We start from the raw sequence: 27,029 nt of genomic DNA on the forward strand, positions 1-27,029 counted from the left end.
TGACCTTCTGGAACTCTCCTAGCCCTTTGATGCCTCCAGGCCTTCTGGCACGCTGTGAGCTGCTGCCTACTGCAGTCAAATGTTTCCCCTTTCCAGACTTGAGGCCCAAAGCCCCTCCTCTGGGAGGCCCGCAGACTCCTGGGCAGGGCCTGGATATGCTTCCTCTGGGGCAGACATGAGGCAAACGTACGCTGAACGCTGAACTATTCAATACTACTCTTACTGAAGGAAACGAAACTCGACCTGTAAACAGGTGTGCATCAGATGCCCCCCGACACCCCTGCCTGTTGCACCCCATCAACGGGAACAGCTGTGGGAACTCCGTCGTCATGCAGGGGTCAGGCTGACCAGTTCTAGTCGTGTCCTGGCACCCCTGTTCCTACACCCTCACCTCTGAGATGGCTAAGAAAGCCTGGGGTCAGTGTGGGGCATGCGTGAGGTTGGCACCATGCAGTTCTCAGGGCCTGCACACCGAGGGTCAAGGCCAGACATAGGGGACAGTTATAGTGACACATGGGTAATAGCTATTAAGCCAGGAGGCTGCAAACTGGTGGCCCAGGGTCTGAATCTGGCCACAGGTGGGATGCTGGATTAGGTGACAACATCCACCAACCAAATGTCACGTAAACATCTGAATCACGGTTCCTGAGAAGGTGGATGACAGATACCCCATATGCCACCGTGGCAGAGCTGAGCTGCCACACCCCAGGGGAGCCAGGAAGCCCCCAGCCCTCATTAGCACTGTCTGCTGGCCCTGCAGGGCCTAGAGGCTGGTGGCCCGTGCATTATGCAAACATGAGTTTGATCACTCCTCCAAGGTAACACGTTTGCATTTTAAGCAGGGTCTCCAGTGCTGTGACCCTCGGGCCTCGGAAAGGCAAGAAGGGGGTCATTTTGCAGGAAGGCAGATCCCATGTGGCTCAAGGTACTCTCAGGGGGTGGTACTTTGCAGGGATGACAAGGGCAAGCAGGGTCTCTGTCTGCTTCAACTCGAAGCGCTTTCTGAGGGATGAGCCAACATCTGCCGGCCTCTCTCCCAATTCTCCCTTGGGAACATGCGATGCTAACTTTTCTTGTCCCATCTGCCCCCTCTGATTCCTCATAACACCATTTCTGGACCCAGAGCCCTACCATTAGTCAAATTCCCCCTAAGAATGTGGGACTTGGTCCAGGACCAACACCCCTCCCTTTCCCAGTCATTCTATGTAATACCTTCACTGATGCAGCTTGGGGAGGGGGGCAGACCAATGAACTTCTAGCTCCTACTGAGATGACAGTCACCTTAACCACAGACTGTCTCCTAGAAAGTGCTGGAGCAATGACGTGTCTCCCTCCCCAGAAGCCTGCAAACCCAAGGGTCCCCCCACCCCCCGCCATGGCAAGACACAAGTGCCCTGGACAGGTGCACAGATGAACCCTTAATGAGCCCCTCTGTGCGTCTGGATGCCGCCAGGCACTTGAACAAATTTGACCTGGTTTTCCTTACTTTCCTGACCGTCCTGTCAGGAAAAAGCTATGATTCCCCATTCACAAAGGGGAAACTGAGGCTCAAAGAGGTGGGGAAAGCCCTTGCGCATGGCCAGAGCTCTCACGTGCTTCTGGAAGGGGCTAACCTAAAGCTGGTCTCCTCTCAGAGCAGCTGGGCCGGGCGCGGGGCTGTTAGTGAACGTGTGAGTGGCAAGGGTAGGGCAGCTGGGTCTCCACAAATGCCGATGGGAAAGAGCTCACTCGACTGCTTACTCTCTTAAGAACCATAACAACACTTGACTCTGGGGTACAGATTAAAGGCCACTTGGCTTACTATTATTATTATTACATTATTATTTTGACTACTTTTTCTACCACTGCAGTCCTTCCAGGGCTGACTAGGGGTGAGAAAACCAGGCAAGGCAGAGCGTGACCAGTCCCAGACTTTTTCCAGAAAGGTCTTGGTGGCATATACCCTGGAGTGTGTGTATGCAGTGACCAGCAGGCCCCAAGGGGCACCTGTGGCTGGTCTAATGTCGAATCATCAGCCAGCTTGGGGGACAGTGGGAAGATGCAGCAGCAGGCCCTACCCAGGCTGGCGAAGGTGGCATGAGTCAGACCAGAGCTGCACCAGGCTGGAGAGTTGGCAGGCTCCCCACATGAATGGGCTTCATGGCCCTGCCCCCTGTGCAGCTTGGACCTCAGAAAGGAACAATCTCAGGGGTACTCTGGAGGATGAGGGCTTGTCCTCCACGCCCCAGCTCGCCAGGGGTCCTGCAGAGGGAGGACCCCTCATCGTGAGTCTGGGGGCAGCTGGGAGTTAGGAAGAGGGCCTGGGCTTTGGGGTCAGATGACTAGGTCCAGCCTTGGGTTCCCAACAGACCTCAAGCAAGTCACTTCTCTGTAAAATTGAAACCACAAACACTGACTCGCAGAATCTGTGCAAACAACAGGTCTGGTGCCCAGCCTATGAATGGGGATCCACGGGGCTGGTGGCTGCCACCCAGCTCCTGGGACCTCAGAGAGCACCACTGCAGGAGGGGGAGGGTGTCTTTAAAATTCAAAGAAGTAGCTGAAATCTGCCTCAGCACATATCCCCAACACCTCGCCCCCTTCAAGGGCTGGGGCTTGGGCTGGCTGTGCCCTGCAGCTGGACCCTGCCCCATTCTGCATCTTCTGGTCTCAGCCTCTCCCCGGCTGTGGGATGTGAGTAGGAATGGCTCAATCAGGATATAATCGTTTTTAATTAACGTGCGGATCATTTCACAGGCTGATCTCCTTGGAGACCAGAGGAAAGATAGTCTTTTAAGATTTCCTTTTGCCTCCCCCCACCCACCCCTCCAAGTGGAAGGCCGCCTCCCCCCCCTTCACCCACCCAGCTGCAACCTTGAAAGCAGCACAAAAGCCTGCTGCCGGGATTCCTCTTGGGGCCATTAGGAGGAAAGTGTCTGCTCACATACAGTCTCACAGGCATGTGCCCAAGCTCAGGGGTACGCTTCCCACCCACCCCCCCGCCCCAAAATGCACAAGAGGGATCAGAGACGCACAGCTGGGGACACACACACACAGGCATGCATACACGCACAAGTGCCAAAGCTGAAAGGCACACAGACCCCTTAAGAAACATACAAACGGGATCCAAGGCACACAAACATGGGCACACATACACACCCAGGCTGACAGGCACATCAACCCCCAAAGCACACAAACAGGATCAGACACACAGACACGCACACAAAGGTGTGAATGCGCCTACAGGAACACAATTCCAAATACCCACGCACAGGACGGCTGTTCTAAACCTCCAAGGCCAGTGGGTGTGCTGGCGGGGTGGGAGGGAGGTCCCTGTCCTGAGATGGGAGCCACAGTCACCTTGCCCCCTACAAACACCCTGGCCCCAGCCCCCTTTCTTGGCTGCTGCAAGGCCCAGCAACATGGAGGTGCCCTGCCACCTGCCCCACGGGGAAACGTATGAACAGAGATGCCACCAAGGTCTTGCCACCCTGCCACCCACCTGGTCTGGATCCTTCTGACCGCCGAGCTCTCCAAACAGCTGTCTCCCTCATCCCTGACAGAGCTGACCCCAGATTTCCAGCCTTTCCAGCCATCACTAACACACACACTAGAGTGATGTCCCCAACCTCTCTTCTGGGTGCAATGAGGCTGGGGTGTGGTGGGGGAGGGACTTTCTCTTTTCTTTCTTCATTTCCTTCCTTCCTGACCTTCCCTCCCTTTCCTAATCCTTTCCTTTCTCTCCCACTGTCTCCCTTTCCATTCTTTTCTATCTCTCTTCTTTCCTTCTCTCTTTCCCCTTCCTCTCCAGGGGGCCTCCTGGTGAATATCTGTGCCAACACCTGCCCTCAGCTTCTGAACAGACCCATTGCTAGCTTTTTGGACAAACAAATTGAGGCACGGGGTAGGGGCACGACCACTAGGTCCTCTGACATCTGCAGGACCACCTTTCTCACTGCACCTGCTTTGGGTCCTCTTGGGTGATCCCAGATCCCATGGACACAGCCAGCGTGTGTGACACGAAAGATTTAGAGGCCTGTCTGGTACACCAGCTGGTGAAACCAGGGCGCGCTGGGTGCTTCTCTCTTGGGCTCTCAGTGCCTCCACCTGAAAAATGGGCAAGGTCAGCCTAAAGGACCCCTAGAGACTGTTCCCAGGTGCAGGAACCAAAATGGTATATCAGTAGCCCTTTCTGGACTGCTGCATGTCCCAGCAACTACTGTGTGACCTTGGGACTCACTTCCCATCTCTGGGCTCCCATTTTTCTCTTCTGTCAAAGGAGAGGGGTCAGACAGGTGATTCATCACTAACGCTCTTTTTGGTTCTGATAGAAGGTTCTAGATTGTGCTGGAAGGAAGAACAGTGTACCACTTCTCAGAGAAAAATGAGAAGCCCATTTCTTTCACTGCAGGCATGTCGGAGCCTTTGGCATCAGCAGAATCATTTTCAGGAAATCATCTTAAACATTAAAAAAAAAAAAAAAGCTTTCTACACAAAATATATCCACTACCCCATTCATCAGGAGCACACAGAACGTTGAACAAAAGGGGTCTATGAAGTAATTGACGGTACATCCACCAGATTGGAAAAATCTAAAGACATTAACCGTGGTGTTTATGAAGAGCTGGTTACAAAACAGGAAAAGGCTCCCACCAGCGCCAACAGAGAAAGCAGGATATACACTGAATACAGAGAATGACGACAAAGCTTTTAAAAAACCAACCAACCACCAAGCCAACAAAAACTGCAAAGGACGACATCAAAATATTAATGTTGTCATAGTTCATTAAGACTGTCAGTAACCTTTTTTTTATTTTTCAGATTTTCTATGAACCATATTTTAAGACACATATAACAAAAAGCTGTTTTTTTAAATGACTACATGCCTCCAATTGAGAAACTTTCCCCTTTCATTCATTTATTCATTCATTCATCACTGATTCATTCACTCTTGCATTTGTCCAGCCAAAGCTGAGGGCACATCGTGTGCCTGGCCCTGGTGCTTTAAGATCTGCAGGGAATGGTTCTCACCTGCAGGAAAACGGAACTGTAGGGTGGGTGGGGAAAAGACAGCCCCTCAAATAACTCCACACCAAGGGGTTTGTGCCATAACGGAGCCCCCCCCAGTGAGAAAGAAATCAATCCTGTTGGTGGGTCCTGCCCCCGAGGGGCCTCACCCACGTTTGCCCTCAGCTCCTGGGGTATCAGTCCAGTTTATGGGTCAGAAACTCACCCTTAACCACCAAGCCTCCACTGGAGATGGGGAATGGGGCAAGTGCTGAAGAACCCCACCCCCACGGGGATTCCACTTTCAGTTCCAGCGGCTCTGGCAAATAACCCCTTTTCCCTCAGGGCCACAAAGCCGCTACCTGGCTGCAACACTCTCTCTGGGCTCTTATTTCAGCCTCCCCTAAGGTCCCTGAACGAGGCACCACCTAGCCAAGTCCTGTCTGGCTGCGGCGACCACGAAAGGAGCACAGGGCAAGGAATTTGCGAGCTCCCGTCAGCCAACCACAGGCAGTTAGCACGTCAAAGGGTCCGACTCCCAGTTCCTGAAGTGAGGGGGCTGACAGATTTCTGGGGAGGGTTAACTCTTTCTATTCCCGGACCAAGTCACAGAACGGCTTGAAAACTGTCTGCCACCGCCCCTCCCCCCCAGGTGCCTCCCTTTAAATAGGAAGAATTTCCTTCACCTGCCTGGGTTTCCAGAGTGAGGTCCCTGGGCCTGGCTTTTTCTTTTCCTACCCCAGGAAAAGAAAGGGAGGAGTCCCCTTTAACCCTTCGGCTGCTCGCCTGGCAATCCAATTAAGGCAGATTTTCATTGATTCTTCTCCAGTCCCACTCCCGTTCCAACTAACCCTTCACCCGTTCCACATTCCCCACAAAGGAGCAAAAGGATCTGGGCCCTTTGAGTGCGGAGAAGCCTTTGACCTCGTGGCCCCCACTTTGAGTTGAACCCCCCTCAGGATTGCGATCCCCAGAAATTCTCTGGCCTAGCACTCCCTTCCCATGGCCCCGGTGGTTAAAGAAGTTCCCACCACTCCCCTCCCCCCTTTTTCCCTTCCCCCAGCCCTTGAGGGAGGGAGCAAGGCGTCCGGATCTCCGGGTCACCAGAGCAGCGTCTGCTGTGGATCGCAGGAGGCAAACACTTCGTCACACACACACTCACACACACACACACACACACACACACACACACACACGCGCGCCCCACCCTCGGCATCACCTCTGAAGCCCGCATTGTACTTGAGGGGAGGAGGCCGAGTTGGGGAAGGAGGCTGAGTTGGGGGCCCCTCCAACGTGCCTGAAGTCACCAGCCAATCACCAAGCCCAAGAGGGGCTAAAATCCACCACCCGCGGCCGAGAACCGAATCCTCGAGCCTCCCTCGCGCATCCTACCTCGCCCCCGCCCCTCCCCTCAGGCGCCATCCGACGTCAACGTTTCTAACCCAAACAAGCCCCTCCCCCTCCCCCGGCGCCGGGTCAGTAGCCCCAGGAGAGAACGAGCTGTACGACCACCCCCCACCCCGACAGCAGAAGCGCGAGATTTCATTGTCAGGCTGGCCACTCTTGCGCGCGTGAGGCGGGGGTGCAAGGCAGCGGGGCTATCCCGCAGGCTCTGAAGCGGGGAGTGGGGAAGGGTCTCCAGGGGAAGTGTTTGAAGCTGCTCCTCCAGCTCTGTCCAGATCCGGAAGCCGCCGGGGGAGGGAGGAAGGCGGGGGTGGGGAGAGCGCGACCTTAAGCGCTCGCGGGAGGCAAGGAGGGGCAGCCGCAGCCGGGGGAAGCGTCCGGAGGCGTCGGGGGCGCCGAGTCCCCGGGGAGGCTGCGCTCTCGGGAAGTTTCCCACCGATTAGCCGGAGCAGGACAGGGGGCGCAAACGGCCCTCCCCCGCCTGACCGCTCCAGGACGCAGATTGCGAACTTGAGCAAAACTCCTTCCTCCGGCGTCTCACCTCCCCATCCGCGGCTGCTAGCTCCGCCATCTCAGCCCCCTGCCTTCCGCCAGTACCACCGTCGCCAAGACCGTGGAGGAAAGGGGAGGGGGGGGGGATCCCCAGCACAACCAAATTAAGGCCAAAAAAAAAAAAAGGAAAGAAAGAAATTCCTTCTCCTGAGACCGATTCCCTCAACCAGCGTGGAAAACCCCCAAAGCATGCAAATCTGCAACTCCAGCCAAGATCGCAGCGCGCGGGAGGGGTGCCGGCGGTAGGCGGCGACCCCCGCCGGCAGCCCCGGGTTTGGAGCAGGTCTGAGCGCGGCGGCGGGCTGGGGGCTCCAGGAGCCCTCGCGCTCCGAACAGCCCCCCAAAGACACAAAGCTCTGCCACCAACAATACCTGCGGGCTCCTCCTGTGTCTCCCCAGCGCCGGCGCCGCGCGTCTTGCCGTCTCCCTTTCCCCGCGCGGTCTCTCTCCTCCTCGAGCGCGCGCCTCTTCCAGAACGCGGCGGCCAGATGAGATCCTTGGGAGAAAAAAATGTGAGCGCTCGCACGATTCCTTTCTCTTCGCCCGCCACTCGCTGCAGCCCCCGGCTCGCTCCTTTCTCCTTCGCGCTCCCGCGCGCGCCGCACCTCTCGCGCCCCGCGTTTCCTTCTCAGCAGCCCCTGCGAGCGCCCTCAGTAGCCATTATTCACCGGCCGCCGGGGGACAGGAGGTAATTAGAGACCGCCCCGTGGCCGCATCCACTCGGCAAGCGCGATGCGGGCGCTGGGCGCGCGCGGGGAGGGGCGCGCGACGAGGGGGCTTGACTGCGCGCAGCCCGCGCCCCAGACGCGGGGGAGGGGAGGGGAGGCGGAGGAGGGGGCAGGGAGGGAGTAGAGGAGGGAAGGAGTGTTGAGCTCCGGACGCCAGCGGGAGGAGGGGGCTCCAGGGACAGGCCCCCGCGGCCCCCGCCGCGGGGGCTCGGGGTCACGCGCTGGGAGGCTCCGAAGCGCTTAGGGACTGGGGCGGTGGGGGTGTGTGTGAGTGTCTCCGTTTCTGTGTATGTGTGTGTGCGCGCGCGTGTGTGTCGGAGATAGAAGGGGAGGGAGAGAACGCTTTAATATTTTTCCAGTGACTTACGAGTCGATGGGTGAGCTCTTGGTGGCGCGTTTAGGTCCGTGTGTGTATCAGTGTGGCTGTATATTTCTGGTTTGTCCTACGTGTGAATGTCACGGGGTGTGCGGGTCTGGCTGCGAGCTGTGAATGGCTGCGAGCTGTGAATGTGTCTCTGGGTCTCCGAGGGACTGAGTGATGCGGTGTCTGTGTGGGGTCGTGTGTGTGCGCGATTGTTTATAGGGGGCTTGTGTGACTGCGTGGGTGGGACTGCGCCTGTGCGAGGCTGTGTCTGTGAGGTTCTGTGGGGGGATTGTGTCTGCGTGGGCCCGAGTGTGTATGAAGCATGTTGTGTATCCGTGTGGGCTTGTTTGCGAGCGGGATTGCGGTTGCTGGGGCTGTGGGTCTGCGCGTGGAGGGGGCAGTTGCGCCTGTGCAGGGCTGTGGGTCGGCGAGAGGCTATGATGTCTGCGGGCGGTCTTGTGTGTGGCTGCGTGGGGCTGTGTTCTGCGTGTGGGTCTGAAGCCGGGCGGGCGGGGTGAAGGGGTGGCCCGCGTGGCGTCGGGGATCACATCGCTGCAGAGGAGCCGCTTAAGGCGCGAACAGGCTGCACTGGGGTCAGGCGCAGCGCGGCGAGTAGTGGCAGAGAAGGGGCGGGGGACAGAAGGCGGAGACGAAGGGGGGACCTTCATCCCATGTCCCCTCTCTCCGCACCGGAGACGCAGCTTGGAGATCCTGGCAATTGCCGGCGCCGCGGTCCTAGAGGCACTGGGTTTGGAGAACGCTGCTGGGTCGGGGGAGCCGCCTAAGGGCTGGGGGCAGCGGGAACTGACACTCGGAGATCCGGGAGCAGCCCGGAAGCTGGAGGCGAGGGCTGCCTGAAGGGGCAGGTCGTGGTGGAGAAACAGCGGAGGACTAAGCCGAGACAAAGAAGAGCGGGGCCCGAGGCCTCGAGGCGGATCCGCACCTCGAGGTTGCCCCCGCGGCCGAGGGGTGGCTCAGCCGGTGCACTAAAGGTTGGCGCGTGGAGCCCCGTGGTGCTGGCGCGGCCCCTCCTCACCCCAGTCCCGAGCCGCAAACAGCAGCAGCTCCAGAGCCCTGGGGGCACGGAATTACGTGCCCCGGGCGGGGCCGCAGGGGGGGGGCGGTATTGAGCGCAGCAGGCGGGCGCCGCGCCACAGGGCTGTGATTGAGCGCTCTGCTGGCCCGCCCCTCTCTAGGCTGCTCGCCGCCCACGCAGCCATTCATTCATTCATCCGTCGGTCTCTCCATCAACCCACCCACCTTTCTCTCCAGACACGTGTCCGACCTATCGTCGGTCCACTGGATTATCGATTATTAAGCCAGGGACCACACCGACGTGTCACACCCGGTGCTCTCCACTTTCTCCTGCTCGTTAGTCTGCTTCACTCTCCTCAACCCCAACCTATGCTACCCCACTCAGACCCCTCTGTTTTGGTAAGGGAAAGAGGGAAGGCGCACCCCACGATCTCTATCCCACTTGGGTTTTTTGCTGTTCAGTGATCACCGGACCCCTTCTCCCCATCCCCCACTCCCCACCCCGTCCCGACCAAGGTTTCCATGCGTCCAGCCAGGTGGGGTGTGGGGAGTAGCCTTTTTCCCATAGCTCCTTGCCCTCACTGAGGCCTAGTAGCTGTTTAAAGAGGCAAGTGACAGGCACTGCATCTACACGCCACTGCTTGATGCCTCTCTCAGCCCAGCCCCCTCTGGACTAGGGTAGGGCAAGTAAGGAGTTTCATGGAAGGATTGCTGTGTCTCCAGGTCCTCTGCTGAAGGCTGTGCAGGGCCTGGTGGCTCCCCCAGTGGCCTGAATACTCAGTCCCAAACCTACCATTGGTACTTGTCACCTGGGAAACTAACAGATTCCTGGGATCTAGCCCAGACCTAATCAACCCAAGTGCCCAGAGCCTTTGCACATGCTGTTCCCTCTGCCTAGGAATCAACATCTTACTGCCAGGCCTGGACCATTCAGACTCCTGAGTATGGCCACCCAGGGATGAGGATCAGGCCTCTCTCCCAGAAATAGACCCAAAACGTGCCTTCGGGGCTCACGCCTGACTCACCTGGTAAGGATGCTGCAAAAATAAAGGCCAACTACAGGCATCCACTCCCTGCCATCAGGCCCTCGGCAGCCCAGCTCTCTGGGATCTGAGTTCTCCATTTGTAAAATGCAGGTTGCTTAGTCTCTACCTTCAAGTATCTGGCCTGGGAACCAGGGTCCCTCCGTCCTGAAGCTGTTGGGTGAGCCAGGAGAGGCCCACTGTGTGCACCGTTAGACAAAAAAGCCCAAATACCTGCTGGGACCACCAACCTAGCCACAGACTGACCCACAACCCTTGTCACAGTGCCACCTGACCCTCAGCTTCTGCTGTCCCTGTCACATCCTGACTCAACCATCTCCTCCATACAGCCACCCATAAGGTCAAGACTGGAAGGTGGGATAATGAGGATAGTAGTGTGTGCCCCCTTTCCCTGGGGTACAGGGACAAACTCCCCTTCCCTCCCTGGTTTCAGAGTGATCAGAAGGAAAAAGTCCTCCCAGTAGCTGAGGAGATGGCACACAATCAGGCCCCACCAATCTGAGCTCATGCTCCGCCCTTACTCACCACTGTCCTTGGAATTTACCAGGCACACTCTTACCTCCGCACTCCCGGGAATGCTCTCCCCACCTTCTAATGTACTATATCAGTCACTGACTTGTGTACTTTGTATTTATTTTTGTCTGTTTGCTTATTGGTGTATCCTCTGTACCTAGAATGGTGCCTAGCACACATTCAATAAGCATTTATTGAATGAATCAATGAGTGAGTGAGTGAGTGAGTGAACGAGGCTGACACAAGCCCTCCTTCTGTGAACCTGAACCAGCTCAGGGCTTTCTCTTCTTTGAACTAATAGCCCCTTTGGAGAACAAGGGGATGGGTGGGGATGGAGAATACCAGGGCAAGGACCTGTCACCTGACTCATCAGAGGTCACTCAGTGGGTGCTCTTCATGGATTCTGGTTTCCAGACATGTCCTAGGGGTTTAGAGGAGTGAGATGGTGGTGGTATGGCTTACCCTAAAGGAGACAGAGCCCTTCATCTGTTCCAGGGGTCTCTGTTGTCGCTGGAGGCAGTTTGGTAAGGGGTCCAGATTCACATCTGCCAAAGGTGGAAGTAAATTCCCTACCTGGCTGGGGCCCTTCTACAGGTGTTATCACAGAGGGTTATCAGGACAGCCCCCAAAGCAGGGACCTGCCCATCTCTGAAAGGAGAAACTCAGAGCCATCAAAGGACTGTCAAGAACACACAGCAAGACAATCTGATCCCTACCGGACTATAAGTTTCCAGAGAGATCTGGCTCACTTCTGTCTGGCACAGAGCAGGTGCTCGATATGGGAAGTGAATGAATAGCAAGCAAATGAATGAAGTGATGTCAATATTCAAACCTACTTAGGTCTGCATGGCCCCCAAATCCTTGCTCGTTCTATCAGACCCTATTAGCAAGAGTTCAAGGGATCACAATGGCAGTACGCAGCACACAGTAGGTACTCCACAAATACTGAGGGAATGACCAGCAGGAGAGGCTGCCTGGTTGGCAAGCTCCCTGCTCTGGACAGGGGTCTGACTCTACCACCTGCCACATAAGTCCTGTCCCAGCCTAAGTGGGGAGACGGGAACCCCTCGCTTGGCTGGTGGGAGGTACTGGGGGTATTCACAGGGCTCAAGGGGCCTGATCTTTCCTGGTGTGGTATAGCTGTACTCAGGACAGCCTGGGCCTGCACAGGTCACCCTTTTGTTTGCCTAGCACTATCTGCATAGCTGCTTTCCTGCAAAGTGTGTGTGTGTCCAAATGCCATTCCAGGGTTAAATAATAAACAGGAGCCAGGGAGGGGACCCCAGGAAGGGACTTAGGAGTGCAGGGAAAGAGATCAGCAGGGCTGCCAGATGTTGGGCTCACTGACAGACCACCAGGGACGGGTTAGCCAGAGGCCACCCAGGTGGGCACAAAAGGCAGAAAAGGGAGGGGCTGGACTCCACATAGAGACAACTCAGTGCTACTGAGACCCAGAAGTTGCATTCAAGCCCAGCACTGGTTTGTGAACCCCCAGGTCCTCCTGGCCTTGGGCGCCATGTCTCTTCAGGGAGAGGACTGAGTCAGGCCCGTGATCTGCAAGTATGAAGGCTTGGGGTCAGAGGTAGCCCGGCAGATTTCAACATCTACTCCACACGTTAATGGAGTAGTCAGCCAGTGATTTCTAGTCTCTCTCTTTCCCTCAGATCAGTCACCCTCTCTATTTCAGAGACTGGGTCACTGAGGTCCAGAAAACTGCCTAGCTCAAGGTCACACAACTTGAGTATAGCAGAAATATTCATCCATTTGTTTGGCAAATACATACTGAGCACCTATGCTGTGTCCCAGGCACTGTTCTAAGTGTGAGGATTCAGAGCCTGGAATGGGACAAAGCTTTGGATCTTTCTAGTCCTAATACAGACAAGAAATAGAATGAGTAAATTATGTAGTATGTTACATTTAGGTGGGGCAGTGCTGTAAAAAATAAGTAAATCAAGCCAGGGAAGGGGGCTGGGAGCACCTAGGGGAGGGCTGTGTTTTCATATTGTGTGGTCAGGGAACTCACACTTGAAAATATTTGAGAACAGACTTGAAAGACTAAGGTAGTGAGGCTTGCAGCTAACGGGGGGAAGCTGTGCAGGCAGAGAGAACAAGTGCAAAGGCCCTGAGGCAGGAGCAGGGTGGGGATTTTCAAAGGATGGCAGAAGCTGGTGTGGCTGGAGCACAGAGAATAGCGGGGTGAGTGGAAAGAGATGAGGACAGAGAGACGACAAATCTTTGTAAGGTCTTTGGCTTTTATAAGGAGTGAGATGGGGAATCTCTCCAGTGTTTTGAGCACAGAAAGGATGTGATCTCCCTGAGGTCCCAGAGTATCCTCCTGGCTGCTGTGAAGAAAGCAGACATGGGGCTATGGCAGGAGCAAGAAGACCATTAAGACGGCTCCTGCATGAGTCCAGGAAGGCAATGACAGGGCCTGGCCAGTGCGGGGGACCGTGGAGAGTTGAGAACACATCAGATTCTGGATTTATTTTGGAGGCAGGGCTAACAGGATTAGCTGATGCATTTGGCCTGAGCAACTGGAAGGATGGAGCTGCAGGATCAGCCAGTCATGTGAGGTTGGTGGGCTGGTGAACAGGCAAATCCTCAGGACAGAACCACCCTACCCCCTCTGACAGGTAATGACCTTCATGCCAATCTGTAAGCTGCTGAATAGGCTCCATTTTTAGTGGATGTACCTGGAGCAGTGCCCTGCCTGGGTCAGCACCGGGTGACCTGCCAAGTCACTTTCCCACTCCAAGCCTCAGTTTCCCCTTTCTATGAACATGACGGTCCAGGTCAGTGGCCGAGGGCCCTCTTTGCCTTCCCTTGCCTTCCTTCCCTCATGGCTCCTGTTCTCCCAGACCAAAAAGAGAATCCACTCCATGAATCTTCGCTCCACGAATCTCTCCTCTGGGCTGTGTTTATGGAGCACCCATCAAGTGTCAGGCTCGTCAGGGGCACCAGGGAGACAACAGTGAACAAAACAGACAACACCTGCCCTCATGGGCTGGCATGGTCACTAAGCAATCCCAGCCCTGTTCCTTTTTCTCCCCCACCAAACCCTCTAATGCTCAGCACTTCCTGAGAGCTGGGCCACCACTGAGAGCAAAACACTAGAGAAAATGTTTCTTTGACAGCAAAGAACGTGACGTTTTAGCTGGGGGGGTGGGGAGGCGTCAGGGTTATAAATATCCACGTTCCCTTAAGTTTTCACATTTTTCAGACACTTGGCGTATCCCCCATCCCCCCACCTCCCCAACCCCCACCCCACCCCACATCCCAGGGATGGCAGTAGAGCTCAGAGGAAGATCTGGGATCTTCTTTAGGTTCTGGCCAGAGTCAGGGCAGGACAAAGGCTGCGTGGCACCATCCACCTCTCCTGCCCAGGGGGTGGGAAGTTGGGGGGCACAACATAATCTCTGCCCTGGGAAGGGGCTGGGCTGGGTTCTGCCTGTGACTGAAACCAGTTCCCTTTCCACCTGCCTTTGATCTGCACAACCTTTGATCTCTGCTGTCTGTGGCTTTCTCTGCCATCTGTCTGTCCATCCTTCTTCACTAGACTGTGAGAGACTAGCAGATGCGGTCATACAGCTTCAGACTCCGGCCGACAGGGCAGACCCACCCCCTAGGACCCTCTTCTCTGGGTGGAGCTCCAGTGGAGGAAGCTCCGCCTCTCTGTAACCTCTCACCCCTCACTCCTGCAGCCTCCCGTCCTGGCCTATCCAGGCTAGTGAGCCCCAAGTCCCCCCGCCCCCCCACACACACTGCATTCCCCTTTCTTTCTCAGCCTTTGAGTGCACCAGAAGATGCTGAGCTTGTGTCCCTCAACTTGGAGGAGGCAGCGCTGGGGGTGGGGATTAATGGGGAAAAGAAGAGGGTTGGACAGCTGGAAGGGAAGACAGACAGAAGTCGGGAGGAAGGACAGGGGAGGGAGAAGGGAGGAGGATGAGAGCTAGGAGAAGAATGGGGACATTCTAGGAGAGAAAAGGAACGAATGAAGGGAAAAGGGAAAAAGGAATGGCACAATGACATGGAGAGGGGAGGGGTGGCCCCAGGAGAGGGGCACCCGGGGAGCGCCTCAGCGTGGGGAGAAAATGCCCCTGCTCTGCTTTCTCTGGCTGGGTCCTGGGTCCAGAGGTTACCCCTTGGTCCCGGCTGTGACCAAGGTCACCCACTCCAGCATATCTGGCCTGGCTGGGCTCCTGTCAGAGCCAGGGAAGCAGTTCATGGGGCCATGAGCCTGGGTGGCGCCCAGCAGGGCCCACAGGCACCTTCTTAGCCTGTGTCCCTACCTCTTGAGGTGCAGCCCAGGGCTCAAAGCCACACTCTTGGCCAGGAAGCCGCCCAGGGGCTCAGAGCAGTGGTGTGGCTAAGGCCTACCCAGACCTCTGTGCCAATGCAGATGGACCCCTGCCCTCTGCCAGCCATAGTTCCTAGCTACACACAAACATCTGGCCCGAGCCCCAGCTTGAGGCTGAACCCCAGTGCTGGCAGAAGCACACTATGATGATCATCCCGTGGACACGTTCCACCAGGCCACCAGGGCCCACATGGGAAGCTCAGAGCCATCCCGGCCCAAAGGTAAGAAACACCATCAACCCCGCACATGAGCTATGCAGTGACCCAGGAGGGCCCCAGGCCACTGGCACTTTCCCTGAAAAGAGTCCAGTGCCCCCGAGCAGGAGGCCGGATGCACACGTTCACCCCAAGTCAGGGAGACCCACACCCATAGTCAGACCCACAGGCCCAGCCCGAAACCCCACAGTCACACATGCAGAGGCCTGGGCCACACAGGCACGCACGCAAGCAAACAGACTGTCCATACCCTGCCCCTTCTCACCAAGCCACACAGTCCCTTGAACCCAGGCCCAGCGGTTCCCCAGGTGCCTGAGAACCGGAATGATGACATCCTGCCCCCTTTTTCTCTCCTGAGAGGCTGCAGAACCCTCAGGCCCTTCCCTGGGCTCGAGGTGTCCTCTGTCTGCCCAGGAAGGCAACCCCACGAGAGCATTATTCCCTCCCCCAAACTCAGGGTGGCTGCAGAAGCCCCAGCTTTACAGAGAGGCTCCACGTCACAGCAGATCTGGGCCGTCAGGACACGCGTAGACACACACACTCCCCCAGGTGGAACTGCGTGGCACACCATCTGTGTGTGCGCATACTCACAAGATCAGAGACACACCCGTGCACTAATAGCACAGACAGATGTCAACAGGGACGTGCACACATGTAAATGTGACACATGCACACATGAGGACACGCACAGGCTCCGTGGGGTAAGTGCACACACGAGCCCGCACACACACCTGGATAGTAGTTACCTGCCTCCACACGTCATTTGCTCCCTGACCCCAGGTGCCCGTGGGGTCAGGGTGGTGGGCAGAGCTCCGGGGCATCTCTGGGTGGCTCAACCACTCCTCAAATGACCCGTCCACCCCCTTCCCAGCTCAGCTCAGAGCTCCTCAGGCCTCTGCCCTCCCTCAGCTTGGTGGCACCAAGAATGCTGGCCAGGGCGTCTCCTGGCCCCTAACCCTCAGCCCTAGCCAGGTAAGGGCCCTTGAGGTCTTGAGAACCGCAGCTCCTAGCTGGATCTGGGCTGGATTGGCCAGCTCCCTCCCTGCTAAGGGAGGCCCAGTCCCTGGGATGGCAGAGACCTGGGGCTCAGCTTCTTCTGGGGCAGGAAAGTCCTCGAACCCCCAGGGAACATTCCAAGAGAAAGCTCTTTTCAGGGGTACCTGAATTTGCAGGGATTGCCTCTAGAAGGATGGAGAAGAAACTGCTGGTCAAAAAGGAGGGTTAGGGGTAGGAGGGACACTCGTTGTGCTGTGTGAATTTTTACCACTTGAGTGCAAGAGGAGGGGGAGGCGGGCAAAGAGAGGGGAAGAAGGGAGGCGGGGGAGGAGGAGGAGACTGTTGTTCTTCTACTTCTCCTCCTGGTTTGGCTTCACCCCAAAATTCCCTGGAGGGACCCAGGTGACTGTACCACGAGGCATGGGGGCGGCATATAAAGATGGTGCTAACTCTACCAAGCTCTCCCTGTGGAATCCTCCCAGCAATCCTTTGAGGTGAGTGTGCTTGGCCCATTTTAGAGATATGGAAACTGAGGCTGAGAGAGAAGAGAGACACAAGGCCTGAGTGACTTCAGGGCCAGCCTGAACCCTTGCCCTGCCTTGGGAGCTTCTCCAGGAGCTCTTCTCACTCACCTGTTATGCTATGCCTAGGGCTCAGCTCAGAGCAGTCCGGCCCAGAGCATGTGTGAAAGAAGCAAACCCCTGGCTTTAGACATCCACCTGGGTTCTCCAGGAGAGTTACTGGGGGATGAAGTCATGGTTCCTATCCTCCCCATACCCCCCAAACCAAGAAAGGTGCTGCCCCTGCCCACCCTCAGTGCAAGGCCAGCTCTGTGGCACCCGGCTATGTGTCCCCAGCTCCACACCCTGTCTGGGCCCAGTTTCCACAGCTGAAAACAGGGATAATGCTTCTGCTTACCTCATGCAGGGTGGGGAGGGGAGGATGGTATGTGATGTAGCCTGGACAGCAGACCTCTAAGTGACGTAATATCTCACTCCCTAAACTTAGCAAAAAGCTCACAGACTGAGACCAGGAGAATCCTCCCAAACCCAACACCTAATACGAGGCAGCCATAAGAGTAGGTATAAGGGTGCTTCATTCAACAAACTGCCAGGGCCAAAGCCAAGTCCAGCCAACCACCGTTAGTATGTCCTTCCGATCCTGTGTCCGTACATTCTGTGCTGGAGAGCTTGCATGTGTCAGCTTTCTTATATAGTCCACACCACTCCCAAACTGTGTTGACAAGAGAGTCACACTCAACTGCTTCACGTTATGTTTCTGAGTCTCAGTTTTTTTCACCTTTAAAGTGGGAGAATAACAGGGCCTGAGTTGTGTTAAGGATCGATGGAAATTAGTATGAGAAAGTCACTGTGGGCTTTGCTACATCGTGAGCCCTCGATAAATGTTAGCTGCCATGGTTATTATTCCCTCCTGGCCGACGGAGAGATCTGAGTTTTCAATCTCTGGGATAAGTATCAAATTGCAACTTCATGGTGATGGTCTGAATGTTTAATTTGGAAATCCTACTTGGTTGTGTTGCTGGGGCAAAGGCCCACCGACGCTTTGTCCCCAGAGCCGGATGAGCACAGACACTAGCTCTGCACTCTTAGTCCCTGAGTCCCTTCCCAACCTCCCAAAGCCAAGTGGGGGTTGGAGCAGAGAGGGGCCCAGGAGCCCCATGCTACAGACCCAGAAACTGGGGCTCAGAGAGGGAGCCGAGGAGGGGTAGAAGCAACAGGAAGACAGATTTCACCTCCATATAAGGAAGAGCTTGCTAACAGACAGAGCTGCCCAGAAATGGAATGAGCAAGCTGCCTGGGAGGTGATGAGCAGCGGGTGGCTGAAGGCCCAAAGGTGGTCTCTGGGTGGGGACGTCATGCAGGCAGCTGAGACACCAGAAAGCGAGGACCGCTGGGATCTCTGGCCCTGTAACTCGACCAAGGCCACGTGAGCAGGAATGGAATTCCAGCAGGTCAGTGCTGGGGGCCAGAGCCAGTGTTGCTGCTCCAAACCTGCCACGCGAAAGCCCAGCAGACAGGCAGAGCTTGACGGGCTAGAGTGAGTGGGCAGCCCCTCCAAATCAGTTCCCTGCCCACCCCTTCCCCATGTCACAAAGCATTGATTTTTAGAGAGAAGGTTAGAAAGTATCTAAACGTACAAATAATAAAAGGAATCCAGGGTCCCCTCCCCCTGTGACAGTTACTATTTCCCTCCAATCTTTTCTGTGCATATCCATTTTGTTTAAAAATCCTGGTGTGCTCTAAATTTTTTTTATCAAGATACAATTCACCCCTATAAAGCAGTTTGGGTATAATCCGAGCTGTGCAACTATCACCACTGTCTGATTTCAGAACATTTGCCTCCCCGCAGAGGATACCCCCTACTATCAGCGGTCACGCCCTCCCCTCCCCACACCACAGCCCGTCAGCCACTCATCTACTGTCTTTATGGACCAGGGCAGTTGCCAATTCCCAGGCTCTCTGAGCCCACCCTTGCCCCCTTTAGTCCTTAAGGCAGCAGGAGGGAGCCTGCGAAAACCCAGGTCAGGTCATAGCCCTCCCTCCCTCAGAACCCTCCGTGGCTCCCACCTCACACAAGAGTTAAAATCAAATTTATACCACGGCATACAATCCCCTATGCAATCTGACCCCGGCTACTTTGGGCCTGATCTCCTCCTCCTCTCTGCAAAGCTCCCTCTGCTCCAGCCACGCTGGACTACTCTTGGCTCCTCAAACACATCAAACACAGTCCTGCCTCAGGGCCTTTGCACTGGCTGCTGTTCCTTCTACCTAACACGCATTTCTCCTGCATGTCTGCTTAGCTTTCCCCACCACTCTATTTCTGTAGCCCTGCTTTATTTTTCTTCATAGCACTTATCACCTGACATATCTTTCTGTCTACTATCTTCTCCTCCACTAAAATGCTCCATCACTTGATATCTTGTTTGCACCTGGCATGGAGTTGCAACTCAGTTACTTATTTGGGCTGTTTCCAATAATATAAGCAACTTAAAAGGAGCAAATGCAAAACCCAAGCACTCACAGAGCAGACCTTGTGAACTGGCAGCCCTTCGGCCCTTCGCCTATAGACATGTGAGGTTTAAACCACACTGCCTTTTGTTAATTGAGTCAGGAGAGTTCACATAAAAATCCGAATTCCTGCTTCTCTTGAAAACACAGATCTGGTCACCCAGCGCTGCACACTGGCGTGACAGCCATCAGCAGGCACTGCGGCTAGCCCCAGGGGGCGCTGGGACCAGACCTGGGGCTGCCTCTGCCAGGCGGGCCCTCCACAGGCACGAGGCTGGGAGGCCCTGAGAGCTGAATGCCTTGTCACTCCTCAGAGATGCCCCACAAGTGGCCCCGGAAGGATGGCTTCCCTGCAGGAGAGACATGAGTCCTCCCCTATGGCTGCTCCCTGACTGACCTGAGCCTCATCTCCCACCCATCTTTCCTCCTGTCATGCAGGGTGTCATGCAGGGTCTCAGCTCCAGCTGCCCACGTAAGAACGCAGGACATGGCGAGGCCAAAAAGGAACACCCATGGAGCCATAGGTAGGGGAGTCACACCACTATATTCTCCCTGGAGGCTGGAGCCACACGACCTACAACCTGCTGTCCGCTTCTCTGCCTGCCAACGGACCGACTCACCAACCGGCGCAGCTGCGGCAGTTATATCAGTGGCCAATTGGCTAACTGGTCACAGCTGACCGCCATCCACCACCCGAGCCAGCACGCCTCCACGTGAGGCCGAGAGCATGGTAACTGCTCTCTGGGACTCTGTCCCCACACCTCCCCAGGCTCACAAGCTCTCAGTCACACCTTGCAGCAGATGTGCCCTGTGTCTGCTCTCAACTTCATCTTTCTGTCTTCTAAGAGGCTCTGCCTCACTGTCCCCCGGAGCCCATCCAGGCCCCCTACACACAACCTACGAGCTGGGGGAGGAGAGGGGTGTGACCCCCATGCCCCCATAGTACCCAGGGCAGGAGGCCCTTGGGAAGCTTTGTTGAAGGACTGAATGAGGGCCCGGGGGAATTAAAGGATAACAGTGCACCTAGAAGAGCCCCACTTGGGTCCTGCTCAGCGCCAGCACACACTTGCTAACCACCTACAGGGAGCCAGCACACAGGGACACAATGACAGGAAAACTGGAGAAGGCCTGCAGTGGGGACATAGGGCCAGGAGAAGGCAACAGGGCTGGAGGCCAGGCGACCACTGCAGTTGGGCCTGTGCGTGTGTGTGTATGAGTGTGCATGCGTGCGTGTTCACACTGGTGAAGGAGGGCTCCACAGTGGGCAGTGTCTGGAGTTCTAGGGCCTCAGTCTCCCTACCTGCACACAGGGCTCCCCATCACCAGCCTGTCTAGCCCCATGGCTCAGTCCTGCCTCCCCACCCTGGAGAGGTTTTCTGGTACTTCATTCTCAGCCATCAGGATCGTGCTGCATTCCTGTGAGTCATTCTCCAAACAAGCCTGGGGGAGAGAGAGAAGGGAACAGGGGAGGCGAGAGGGGAGGCTGGAGGCAAACCTGGCCCTGCCTCCTCTCCCCCACCTGTTCCCCCTCAGCACCCCCTCATGCACACGTGAGCCCCTCACCAGGAGCGTTCTGGAGGAAGTGTCTGGTCAGACTGTGCCATGGACTTGCTATGTGACCCTGGGCAAGACCCTTGCCCTCTGTCAGCCTCGAGAAAACAACCCTGAAGGTCCCCTCCTACAGGATGCATGAGTCTCCAATGAGGCAGGGAAGGGAGGTGGGGTGTGCCCTAGGTGTCCTTGAAGCAGCCTCTGCCCACTTCCTCGTCTCAGTTTCCTCACCTTTGAAATGAGGAGGGGGCAAGTCCTTGGTAGGCACAGGGGACAGGGGGCAGGGGGCTGAGACATAGGCCCAGGCCAGCCACCATCCCTGACAGAGAGCCAGCGAGGCCTGCCCCTGGAAGTCCCAATTCCCTGCACTGAGGCCGGCCTGCACAGCATTTCCCAACGGTGGGGAGCACCCGGGACCTCTGACTCACAGAGCCAGGGTCCAGGCTGTGAAAAGGGCCTCTGGACAGACGTTATCTCTGGGGCTGGGAGATGAGACACCACTGAAAAAAGGAGGAACGATCCCCACAGCAACAGCGGGGAGTGAACCTCTGGCTGTGGCTGTGTGCATGCGTGCGTGTGCGTACATGCATGCACGTGTTCACGGGACAGGTTTCCCAGGAGTCCGTGGCTGTTTTTCCTGAAAGGCTGGCTTCTGAGTCACCCCGCTGCGACCACCACCTCTGACCAGTGGGTCTATGCAAAGCCCAAGTGCCTGCGAACATGTGTCTGCATGTACTTGTGTCCTCAGAGCCCCGAAGCGACGGTGTACGTGGTCACATGGCCAAGAGCCGGCTGGCTGTGGAGGGCACGTGTGTGAGAGACAGGTTTTGGAGGGTGTGAGAAGGGAGCGTGTCTATGAATGTGACCACACGTGGCAGGGGTGTGTGGGTGTGTCCGTGTGTCTGTCCCGCCACAGTGGGCTGGCATCTAGGCATGAGTGTGCGTGAAGAGGACTTCCTCCTGAAATACCGGCTCTTGGAAGCGCCCGCTCTGGGCTCTCTCATTCTCTCTGGCTCCATGACAAGCAGGTTTCCCACTCCTGATAGCTGCCCCCACACAGGTGCAAGCCTCAGGCACGAGACTCTTATCTGTGGGCCCCTTAAGATCTGAAGCAAAGCTCCAGGCCCTCTACCTAGACAAATGCCCTCACACACATCACTTTGGACCTGGTATTAGGGGGCGTGGGGCCCAGGTAGCGGCCCTACCTTCCCAAGGCCCATCAGGTTCCAGGTCAGGCGTGAAGGCCACGGCCGGCCCAGAGGAGGGAGGTCAGGGCCAGAGGGAGGCCAGAGGCCTGGAAGAGCACGGGGGGCAGACCAAAGGCTGTGCAGAAAGGAGACCTTGGGGGGCAGCCAGGGAGTGCCTGGCAACTGCTCCAGCCTGGGACTGGAACACCCCACAGTGGCCTGCATGTTGGGGCAGCCACAGGGAGGGTCAGCTTACAGGCACATGGAACAGTGGTAACCAGAGCTGAGGCCAGGAGGTGGGCAGGGCCTCGGAGGGATGGGTGGTAAGAAGGAAGTCAGGGCAGTGGGCTCCTGGGGGCGTGGAAGGGGACTTCTGAGTGTGTGGGAGAAACCAAAACAGGAGAGACTGAGAGGACCCTGCCCAGAACTGCCACACGGGGCACAACAAACTACACAGCAGCGAGCTCCGAGAGCTCCAGTCAGCTCCCAGCTCTGCCTCTCACCCAGGCTGTCACTCACTCCTCTGCCACCTCCTCCGCTGGAACATGGACCTGTCCTCCTCCTAGGAGAGCAAGGGGCTGGCACACACACAGCAGTGCCTCCATAAGTGGTCACGGTCACTACAGTAATGGTTCCAGGTTACCCCAGGAGCATGTGGGAAGAACCCGAGACTATGGGCTCCTCTCTTGATGTAAGTCCCTTTTGTTCACTGGGACTCAGTCTTCCCACCCGTAAAATGGGATGCTCCCGCCCACTCTGCACCTCAGGGTAGGAAAGGCCCCCCAGAGAACTCTAAGATAAAGCGTTCCCTTTATACCTGCAATGGGAACAGCAGGGGCCTTCCAGCGCAGGTTTCAACTCCACACCCCGGAAGTCATAAAGCTGGAATATTCTGGGTGTTTCCACGTGGACTTAAGCATTTGAGCGCAGAAAGAGGATGGGCCCCAGTCAGTTAACTGGTGCCCCGTCCAGGACAGGGACCTGATTTTTTAGACCCTTGGCCATTGCTCTGGCCCTATGTCCCCACTTCAGGCCTTCTCCAGCTTTCCTGTCATTGTGTCCCTGTGTGCTGGCTCCCTGTAGGTGATTAGCAAGTGTGTGTTGGAGCTGAGTATGACCCAAGTTGGGCCCTTCTAGGTGCGTGTTATCCTTTAATTCCCCCGGGCCCTCAAGGTGGGTGCTATTCATTCATTCCTTCAACAAAGCCTCCCAAGCGCCTCCTGCCCTGGGTACTAGGGGGCATGGGGGTCACACCCCTCTCCTCCTCCAGCTCACAGTGTGTGTGGAGGGGGCCTGATGGGCCCTGGGGGGCGTGAGGCAGAGCCTCTTACACAACACAAACATGCAGTTGAGAGCAGGCACCTGGATTTCGGATTCTGGGCCATTGCTCTGTACCCCTTAGCTTGTCTGGAACCCTGGGTTATTAGGAGGGGAGTGTGGGTAAGTAAGACATGGCCATCAGTAAGGGATAGGGACACAAGGAACATGGAGAGTCCCTGAGTCTCAAATGTGACAAGTGACAAGCTGTCTGGGGACGTCACAGCAGCAGTGCAAGGTATGGGAGACAACGAACCATTCACCACCGAGTCCAGACCCCACCTCGGGAGCTAAGATGTCACCATCCTGTTCTGTAGGCGGGGAGGGGCTTCCACCTGGCGCCCCAGCCCCGCCTCTGTGAGAGGGCAGCACGGAGGGGAGGATGCGAGGATACGGACACCACTTCTTTGTCCATTCAGCCTAGGCCAGTGCGCACTTGTATTGTTAGAGAAACAAGGGGCTGCTAAGCTTCCCAGAGTTCATCAAGGGGCCTACCCCTGGGGAGAGGGCCAGCCCCCAGCCCTGGTGCCACCTCTAGGGCAATGTACGCTTGGCGAGGACCCATAGGCTGAGGAGTCATTAGGAGGACGCAGGTGGGCCGCAAAGGGAACGGAGAGGAGGGTGCAGGGAAAGGCAGTTGCCGGAGGAGGAAGAGGGCCAAGGGTGGCAGGGGCAAGGCCTGAGAGGCTGGGGTCCCCACTTCTCCACTTCTGGGAGGTGGGGGGAGGGTCAGCTTGGCCCATGCGGCTTCCGAGGCCTATGTCAGGCGGTTGGGCCTGAGGACCTCGGGAAATTTCTCCTTCTCTCCGTGCTCTGCATGGCCTCCTCAAGTCCCCAGGGAGCCTATGAACTCCTAAATCAGCTCAGGGCAAGCCTCTCATGGCCTCCACCTCACTCAACATAAAAGCCAAAGTCCTGGCCATGGCCTGGAGGCCTCTCGGGAACCCTCTTCCCTCACTCCACTCCAGCCACACTGGCGCCTTTGCTATTTTTGCAACATGCAAAGCACGTTTCTGCCTCAGGGCCTTTGCACAGCCATTCCCTCTGCCTGCAGTGCCCTCCCCCCATATATCCACAAGGTTCACACACTTCTTTCAGGTCTTTGTTCAGAGGTCACCTGCTCAGTGAGGCCTTCCTAATTCCCCAATTTAAAACTGCAAACACCTCCCCAACGCCCGAGTCTCTTCCCTGCTCTATTTTATTTCTCATTGCATTTACTGCCTTCTAATATCCTCCCACCAGAACAAAAGCTCCCACCAGGGCAGGGATCTCTGCTTTGTTCATTGATGTGCACTTAGAACAGTGCCTGGCACATAGTAGGGACTCAATAAACACTTGTAGAATGAGTAAAACACCCCGTTATTCAAGACAGGAAAACTTCCCTTTGAATGGTGAAATCTTAAAAAAAAACAGAAGTTCCCCCTACAGGAGTTTCGATTCTTTTTTCTCCTGAGATGGCATAAGGAAGAAACATGTGCCTCCCCCTCCCAGCTGAGGCCCCACCTCCCAATCCATGGTTTGCTCTTGGGCAGGAGATAGGTGGTTCTCATGTTCCCTCAATGTTCAGTCCACTAAGCAACCTGCATCCTGGCCATCTCCCCTGGACAGTGCTCAGGCACTGAGTCTGCACTGATTCCCCAAACCTTCCCCGTCACTGTGCAGGGTGCCCGCATCCAGCCACTGCTCGCCCAGATGGCGGGTGCTGCCCATGACAACTGGCCACGTAGCTCTGAGTTCTTGGGGTGACTGCACTTCCTCTTCAGACCTTTGTCCAGTCCTTGCCCACCCGGACCCTTGGCCCAGCCTCCTACCTGGTCTCCCTCCCTCCGACTACTGGCCTTGCATTTATACATGATTCATGCCCATCTTTCAGCCCAGAGCTGGGCCAAAGGCCAGAGTCTCCCTCCAGCCTGGCCATTACCTGGCCCCTTCCCTGCTGGCCAGACCCAACTGCCCAGGCCTCTTGCCACTTCTCAGCCTTTGTCAAGCAGGACCCACTGCCCTGAATGCCTTCCCTCTTCCTGAGTCTGCAAGTCTGACGGGCACCCCGCCCTTTCAGCAACCCCTACCTCTGAGCCCCACAAGGGAGGCCAGCTCTATCCCCTCTGGGCCATGCCATGCGACTCTGTGGGTTCCCTTGGGCCTATGAAACAGATGCCCAAGAGACATTAGCTGAATGAATGAATGATGTAAACAAATTAGAGAAAGTAAATAAATGAGTGAGACTCTGAGTGGAATAATTCTAGAAATACCGTGTTTCTCCAAAAATAAGACCCAGCCGGACAATCCGCTGGGTATATAAGACCCAGTATTACATTTTATTATATTATTATATTATATTATATTATATTATACCTAGTCTTATATTACAGTAAAATAAGACCACATCTTATATTAATTTTTGCTCCAAAAGACGCATTAGAGCTGATGGTCCGGCTAGGTCTTATTTTCAGGGAAACACAGTAGGTCAACAATAAAGTTCTATTTTTTTGCCAGGTCTCCACTACAGCTCAGGGTTCTCCTGTATGGGCCCTGGGTGGGCATCGGCCTTGAATAACAAAACCCTCAAATCTCAAGGGCTTAAAACAACTAAGGTTTGTTTCTTGCTCACACCACACATCCAGCAGGGTGGCAGGAAGGCCTCTGCTCACTGAGCAGTCACACCTTGGGCTGCCTAAGGAGAGAGTTCTGGCATCTCAACGTAGCAGAGAAACGCTCGGCCTGGGAGAGACACGCATCTCACTGGCCAGCACTGTTCACATGACCCCAGGGGCCACAGAATGTCCAGGAAGCAAGGTCCTCCCGTGGGCTTGGGAGGATGAAGAAGCGGAAATTGTAGCCAAAGCTCTAATGACACCTCTAATAACACCAGCAACAATACAAGCAGCAGAGGCCACTTATCAACTATTACCTGTGCCTGGACTCTGAGGAGTCTGAGGACTTGAAGTGGAGTTTCACTTAATACTGTTGGCCTTATTCTGAGACCAATACCATGAATATGCCCATTTTCCAGATGCGATAACAAGCCCAGGGAAGCCCTCGCCAAGGTGACACAGCTTGTCAGTGGGGAAGCCAAGGCCAGAACTCCTGGTTGTGTGACTCCAGTCCTCGCGCAGCAGAACAGGCTCTCAGCTTCTTCCACCAGACGGGCTGGGGGTTAAGGACCGACCGCCTGGACAGACGAGGAGTCACCACGCAGAGTGCCATACTGACTGCGCCCCCAAAACAGCCTCCTCATTCTGCCACATCCCATTCTCAATGCTAGAATCTTTGGAGGTGATGAGGCAGTCCTAAGTGTTACTAAGAGGGAAACTGAGGCTCCGAGGGAGCAGCGGCTTGGCCAAGGTCACATGGTGGGGCTCTGCAGGGCCGAGACAGGATCACAAATCTATCGACTGTGGCCTGAGTGTCCTCAACCGCCCCATCAGCAGTGGGTGTCTGGGGCACACTCAGCCTCAGCCAGGGCCGCTAGGAGGGAAGGTGGTCATGAGCACTGCACCTTCCTGGCAGGCGGGTCCACCAAGGTCAGGTCCCCAGCTCCTGGCCCAGCAAACCTGTGGTCCCGACTGCCTGGGCCACTCTCTGACGAGTTGGGCTGAGCTCCCAAGACCAGCCCCACCAAGGAGGCCAGAGGAACAGAGGGAAGTTCATCTCTACTCCAAGGTTATACATCTAGGATTTCTGAAAACAGGCCTTGGGGTCTTCAGAGAAGCCACATGGGGGTCTGTGGAGAGTGACATGGAACAAAAGAA

The 27,029-nt window shown here is 56.1% G+C and overlaps 1 protein-coding gene across 4 annotated transcripts in view; it reads right to left on the minus strand.

Moving 5' to 3' along the window:
• RAI1 (retinoic acid induced 1) overlaps positions 1–27,029 on the minus strand; it is a 118,586-nt gene that overhangs the window by 71,663 nt on the left and 19,894 nt on the right. Inside the window, exons 1-2 of one of the 4 annotated variants that reach the window (XM_019715717.2) lie at positions 8,038–8,161; positions 7,315–7,438 (exon numbers count right to left, since the gene is read on the minus strand). The exons of 1 other annotated variant lie outside the window; for it this stretch is intronic. The gene's annotated coding sequence lies outside the window, so the exon portion shown is untranslated. Of the gene's footprint in view, positions 1–7,314; positions 7,439–7,547; positions 7,701–8,037; positions 8,162–27,029 lie in introns of those variants that run through there. 2 more of the 4 variants (XM_074319792.1, XM_019715716.2) reach the window with 2 other exon arrangements.

This window comes from Rhinolophus sinicus, linkage group LG15, assembly GCF_036562045.2.
Source record: "Rhinolophus sinicus isolate RSC01 linkage group LG15, ASM3656204v1, whole genome shotgun sequence".
In the NCBI taxonomy this organism is placed as follows: Eukaryota; Metazoa; Chordata; class Mammalia; order Chiroptera; family Rhinolophidae; genus Rhinolophus; species Rhinolophus sinicus.